Here is a 7,244-nt window from a genome sequence, read left to right as displayed (position 1 = left end):
GAGGTTTTGACTCCTGTATCACGCAAATATCTCTCGTCTTTGTTTCGAGCTGTTTTTCTGACAGATCTAGGTCGTCATGTCGTCTTCAAGTGCCCCCAAGGACAAGTTCTTCAAGAAGGTCATCAACCCCTACCTCGCAAAGGTGCCACAACACCCTCAAACCATTGAGATGCATGAGGGGTTGTTGCACATCTGCGATGTTGAGGGACCAAGGAAGACCGGAAGCACGGAGGCAAGGCTCGAGGCATTGGAGCAACAAGTTTTCAAGTGTCAGGAGATAGTGGAGTGTGGACTCGACTCCAATCGCATTATGATGACGGAGTTCACCAACAACCACAAGCTGGACGTCAAGGACATTGGGGAGGCCATCTTCAAGATTCATGAGAAAATCGAGCACCTCCAAGCCCAGATCTATGACCTGCAAAATCAAAACTGTGAGTATGAATATAGATTCAAAAGGATGAGTTTGGCTGCAGATTTGAGGATTCAGGAGACTCGATCATCCTTCTATGATGGTGAGCCTATGCCTTGGAAGAGGGACGACAAGCCTAAATCATCAACAACTCCAACTCCTTCACCGGCAAAAGAGATATAATCACATGGGTATGGGCACTCTCCTTGGCAACTGCCAAGCTTGGGGGAGGTGCCCCGGTATCGTATCACCATCACATCTCTATCTTTATCGTTTTTCTTAGTTTGATCCTTTTGATAATATTTTGATCTAGTAGAATAAAAGTTTTTAGTATGATCTAGTTTTGAGTTTTGCTTTACGATCCCTCTATGTAATCGAGGCCGTGAGCTATATAATAAAGATTAGTGTGGAGTCAAGGGCTTGATTATTTTGCCATGATCTTGAGTGAATAAAAGAAAAGAGAAAAGAATAAAAAGAAATAAAATAGATCATAAGGATCTTATGGAGAGTAATGAGCTCACATATAAAGAGTATTATGAATAAAACTTGTTGAGAGATGACAAACATAGTTTTGGTCATCATTGCAATTAATAGGAAGTAATAAAGAAAGAGAGGTCTTCACATATAAATATACTATCTTGGACATCTTTTACGATTGTGAGCACTCATTAAAATATGATATGCTAAAGAGTTGACGTTGGACAAGGAAGACAACGTAATGGGTTATGTTTTCTTACATCTAAGATAAATTATATTGCCATGGATCATCCAACATGGTTGAGCTTGCCTTTCCCCCTCATGCTAGCTAAACTCTTTGCACCAAGTAGAGATACTACTTGTGCTTCCAAATACCCTTTAACCCAGTTTTGCCATGAGAGTCCACCATATCTACCTATGGATTGAGTAAGATCCTTCAAGTAAGTTGTCATTGGTGCAAGCAATAAAAATTGCTCTCTAAATATGTATGACTTATTAGTGTGGGAGAAAATAAGCTTTATACGATCTTGTGATGTGGAAGAAATAAAAGCAACGGACTGCATAATAAAGGTCCATATCACAAGTGGCAATATGAAGTGACGTTCTTTCACATTAAGATTTTGTGCATCCAACCATAAAAGCGCATGACAACCTCTGCTTCCCTCTGCGAAGGGCCTATCTTTTACTTTTATCTCCTACCTTATGTAAGAGTCATGGTGATCTTCACCTTTCCTTTTTACATTTTATCTTTTGGCAAGCACAATATGTTGGAAGGATCCTGGTATATATGGCCAATTGGATGTGAGTTTTCATGAATTATTATTGTTGACATTACCCTTGAGGTAAAACGTTGGGAGGCAAAACTATAAGCCCCTATCTTTCTCTGTGTCCGATTAAGACTTCATACCCATAAATATTGCGTGAGTGTTAGCAATTGTGAAAGACTAAAAGATGGTTGAGTATGTGGACTTGGTGAAAAGCTCTTATATTGACTCTTTCCTATGTTATGATAAATTGCAATTGCTTCAATGACTGAGATTATAGTTTGTTAGTTTTCAATGAAGTTTATGATTCATACTTGAAATTGTGATTGAATTGTTACTCTAGCATAAGAGATTATATGAGAATAATTATATAAGCTGTTGTTCTAAGAATGATCATGATGCCCTCATGTCTGTATTTTATTTTTATCGACACCTCTATCTCTAAACATGTGGACATATTTTCCGATTTCGGCTTTCGCTTGAGGACAAGAGAGGTCTAAGCTTGGGGAGTTGATACGTCCATTTTGCATCATGCTTTTATATCGATATTTATTGCATTATGGGCTGTTATTACACATTATGTCAAAATACTTATGCCTATTCTCTCTTATTGTACAAGGTTTACATAAAGAGGGAGAATGCCGGCAGCTAGGATTCTGGGCTGGAAAAGGAGCAAATATTAGAGACCTATTCTGCACATCTCCAAAAGTCCTGAAACTTCACGAAAGTTATTTTTAGAATATATAAAAAATACTGAGTGCAAGAAGTACCAGAGGGGGGCCACTCACCAGCCACGAGGGTGGGGGCGCGCCCTACCCCCCTGGGCGCGCCCCCTGCCTTGTGGGCCCCCTGGTGGCCCTCCAATGCCACGAGTAAAAAAACATAAGCAAGCTTTCGGGACGAGACTCCGCCGCCACGAGGCGGAACCAATCTAGGGCTCCGGCGGAGCTATTCTGCCGAGGACTCTTCCCTCCGGGAGGGGGAAATCATCGCCATCGTCATCACCAACGATCGTCTCATCGGGAGGGGGTCAATCTCCATCAACATCTTCACCAGCACCATCTCCTCTCAAACCCTAGTTCATCTCTTGTATCCAATTCTTGTCTCTAAGTCTGGGATTGGTACCTGTGGGTTGCTAGTAGTGTTGATTACTCCTTGTAGTTGATGCTATTTGGTTTACTTGGTGGAAGATCATATGTTCAGATCCTATATGCACATTAATACCCCTCTGATTATGAACATGAATATGCTTATGAGTAGTTACATTTGTTCCTGAGGACATGGGAGAAGTCTTGCTATTAGTAGTCATGTGAATTTGGTATTCGTTTGATATTTTGATGAGATGTATGTTGTCTCTCCTCTAGTGGTGTTATGTGAACGTCGACTACATGACACTTCACCATTATTTGGGCCTAGAGGAAGGCATTGGGAAGTAATAAGTAGATGATGGGTTGCTAGAGTGATAGAAGCTTAAACCCTAGTTTATGTGTTGCTTCGTAAGGGGTTGATTTGGATCCATATGTTTCATGCTATGGTTAGGTTTACCTTAATACTTTTGTTGTAGTTGCGGATGCTTGCAATAGAGGTTAATCATAAGTGGGATGTTTTTCCAAGTAAGGGAAGCACCCAAGCACCGGTCCACCCACATATCAAATTATCAAAGTACCGAACGTGAATCATATGAACGTGATGAAAACTAGCTTTGACGATAATTCCCATATGTCCTCGGGAGCGCTTTCCTTCATATAAGAGTTTGTCCAAGCTTGTCCTTTGCTACAAAAAGGATTGGGCCATCTTGCTGCACCTTATTTACTTCTATTACTTGTTACTAGTTACAAATTACCTTATCACAAAACTATCTGTTACCGATAATTTCAGTGCTTGCAGAGAATACCTTGCTGAAAACCGCTTATCATTTCCTTCTGCTCCTCGTTGGGTTCAACACTCTTACTTATCGAAAAGGCTGCGATAGATCCCCTACACTTCTGGTTCATCAGATGTCACTAGGTGGGTGGCGGGAGGCCGGATCTTCCCACACTACGGCGGCGAGGAAGAAGGGGTGGGAGGCCCTCCCTCGCTAGCGATGCTTGGGAGAGAACGGCAAGGCACGCAGATCGGGATGCGCCGGCAGTGGGTAAGAGCCGTTGCCGAGGATGACCGCGTGAATGTTGCACCTTCTCACCTTCCCCGGTGGAGAGGGTCCGGCTGTATCTGTGACCAGCGGTGAGTAGAGAGAGAGTGTGTGGCCACCACTGTCGTGTTTAGATATGGAGAGGACGAGACAGTGTGAAGAGAGCAACACTAGCAAGCAAGCACGGAGGCTCCTACCTATATAGTGGAGTACTAGTTTTCTTTTGTCTACCAGCCGGAGCCGGCTTGACCTCGGCAATGACTGTCGAGAAGTCTTCATGCACGTGCCCCGGAGGCGCAGTTGTCGCATTTTGATCTGAAGCACCGGATTATAACATATAACACGAAAAAATGCCACATGACAAAAAATCATAACCTCACTGCCCAAAGGAGACAAGTTGAATCCCGACGGACAAACTAGACGAGGATCAAAGCTCAAATTAAAGATAAACTCGTAGAAAAGGGGTCCATCGATAGATGTCCTAATTGACATAGCCGCCTTGACCTAGATGGCAGCCGAGTAGTCTTCGTGCATGTGCCCCCAATGACTAGCCCAACTCACTTGTCGCTGTTTAACCCTCGCGGTGATCCAAAGCACATGAAACCTAATTTTGCGAGATGACAAGAAACCTTTTTTTAGATTTCTCACCAGAACTACAGCCCTATACAACACAGCCTGCACGATGTGTAGATGATAGCCAATCCAGGCGTGTCTGCTAGAGTCTGGTCACATGCATGGACGAACTAATCTTCCGTGTCTTGCAGGGATCGTCCAGGTACCAACTTATGTACTCCTACAACACTTCTCTAGTAGTACTATCGCTCGTCTCTCTCTTCTATTAACTCACCTGACTTGCGGGGCCGAGGAGTGTGCCTATGGCCGGTTCTCAATTGCGGTCCCACATGTGTGTGCGAACGCAATATGACGTGCGTTCCATTCGAAGAGCGGCGTGTCAGACCGACCGACCGTCTGGGGTGTGACGCAAACGCGACGGGCGTGTTGTATACTCCATACATGTGTACCGCCGTTTTCTTGAGGCTTTGCTCCATGGCGCAATCCATGGATACAAAATTAGTATACTATACTATTTAAATGTCGAGGGTGGGGATTTTCTCGCGCGGTAGGCGGGGCAGTTCCGCCTAGTCGGTTCGACAGAGACGCGAGAAGATGAGGGAGTAGGCTGCTGCAAACGTAGGGCTGTGTGGTTTGCTAGTGAGTTACTGCTGGACAGGTGGGGCCTGGTGATTTGACTTGTGTTGACACATGATTTTGGCAAGATACAGATTGCAATGAAGATGGTCTCGAGTGAATGAGTTTTCAGCATAAAAATATTCATGTCACCGAGTGGAACCACTTTGATGTTTCGGTTATATTCATTCGACTTTATCTTACGGACCGAAACTATACTCCGAGTGGCATAGTTCAATGTTCCGAGTGGTTTTTTGCCAATCACGTCTTCAAGATGACCTCGGATGAAGGAGCACTCTTAAGGAATTGTCTTCGTCGAGGCAATCGATTTTGATATATAAATCATCTCAATCCGAGTTCATATGCAAAAGTTAGAGGCAATATACTGCAGACTGAACCTCAAGGGAAATATGGCGCGAGGTGCCAAACACTTGTCTGATAGGTTGGGCGAGTAATTCGGCCATCAATACGGCCTTGAATCGAAAAACCTTCAACATGTAAAAGTTTCGTCTCGTCGAGCCGATCGATTTTCATATATAATTCGTCTCAATCCGAGATCATATGAGGCCTGGAGAGACAAATCAAGATCGGGCTATGTTTTCAGTCGGAAATCCGAGTGAAAAGTTTACCATCTGAGTGAAAGTTTACGGTCGAGTGAAATTTTACGGTCGAGTGAAAGTTTGCTGACCGGATGAACTTATTATTATCCAAGTGGAAATATAGTCATCCGAGGGAAAATATGATCATCCGAGTGAAATTGTCGTCCAGGTGAAAATATTCCGAGTGAAAAGATTACCATCGGGACGAAAACTTGCCGATTGAATAAGATAGTGCCTTCCGAGTGGAAATATAGTCATCCGAGTGAATAAGATAGTGCCTTCCGAGTGGAAATATAGTCATCCGAGTGGAAATATAGTCATCCGAGTGAAAGATTGTCTTCCGATTGAAAAAGTCCAATCGGACGATCCGAGTGAAAGTATCTAATATCCGAGTGGATGAGCTCAAGTCCGAGTGAAATTGAACATGTGCTCGAAAGTTTATCAAAATGACCTTGGATGAAGAAGTGTTCAATACAGAAGTTGTGCGTATCATCAAGACGGTAAACTTTAATTTTGGAGTCATCATCATCAGAGATAATATATAGCCTACAAATTCACTACGAGACTCGGATAATCCAGTCTACTGCAAAACCGAGTCCGAATGGAAGATAAAGATGACCTCGAAAAGTATTCAAGATGGTCTTATTTGAAAAAAATGATCAACATGAGAGTTGTTCATATCGTTGAGGCGCACAAATTTGATATTTGGGCCGTCTCGATCGGAGATCATATGCAAGCCCGGTGGCCTGCACAAGAAGGAAGACAGAGTTTGGGCCAGAATCAGACTGAATCCGAGTTGGAATAGAATTAGGACTCTAGGACGTGAATTGATGTAATTTTTCTTGTAAGGAAAGCCTAGATGAATCCTTTACTTGTACGGGAAGTCCAGCCGCCTCTTATATATGTTGGGGGTGACGGCCGATTGAATAACACACAATCGAACAAATCAACATACTACTTTTTCATCTACGTTTTATCTCTCCACCGTTTTTCTATCTCGTTCTTCGCTGTTCTTCGTGTTTGAGAGCTGCGAATCCCGAGGCTCTAGGGGCGAGCGAATCGACCTAGGGCAGCCCATAGCCGCTGCACTCCCTGACGGGGTCCCTCCCAGGGGTGTGGGGTTTTCGGGTCTGCAAAAGCGCCCGTCGACTGTCTTGCGTATCGCGCTGTCGATCGGGTCTCCTTCGACGTGAGCTGCGGTGCATCACCCCCGGCGTCGAGGGTACACGTGACGTGTTCGTGTGTCAACACACTTTTTGGCGACTCCGCTGGGGAACGAAGATCAATCGTCATCATCCACCATGTCCGATCTTCCCAAGACATCTGAGGTAAACGCCGATAACATCATTAAGCCCAGTCTTGATGAGATATCGGCCGATCATCGCCAAGTCTATGAGGAGTACAAGAAGGCGCGCGAGGAGAAGGACCTGTAGGAGTTCCTTGCAAAATTAAAGAAAGATCGCCAAGGCAACATCACTCCAATTGAAGAAATCAAGTTCCCTCCTCTTCAAACTGAACAGGTTAAGCCTTCTATAAGTACTGCCTTTTCTCCTGAGCAGTGGGCTGAGATTGAAAGTCGTATTGCTGATGGTAACAATCTAGTCTATCAAACTTTTATAGAAAATACTAATGCTCAAAAGAATATATCTCAATCGTCTAGTGGTAATAATGGT

This window comes from Triticum urartu, chromosome 4, assembly GCF_003073215.2.
Source record: "Triticum urartu cultivar G1812 chromosome 4, Tu2.1, whole genome shotgun sequence".
Taxonomy (NCBI): Eukaryota; Viridiplantae; Streptophyta; class Magnoliopsida; order Poales; family Poaceae; genus Triticum; species Triticum urartu.
The sequence above is the reverse complement of the archived record's forward strand: the minus strand, read 5'-3'. Positions refer to the sequence as shown.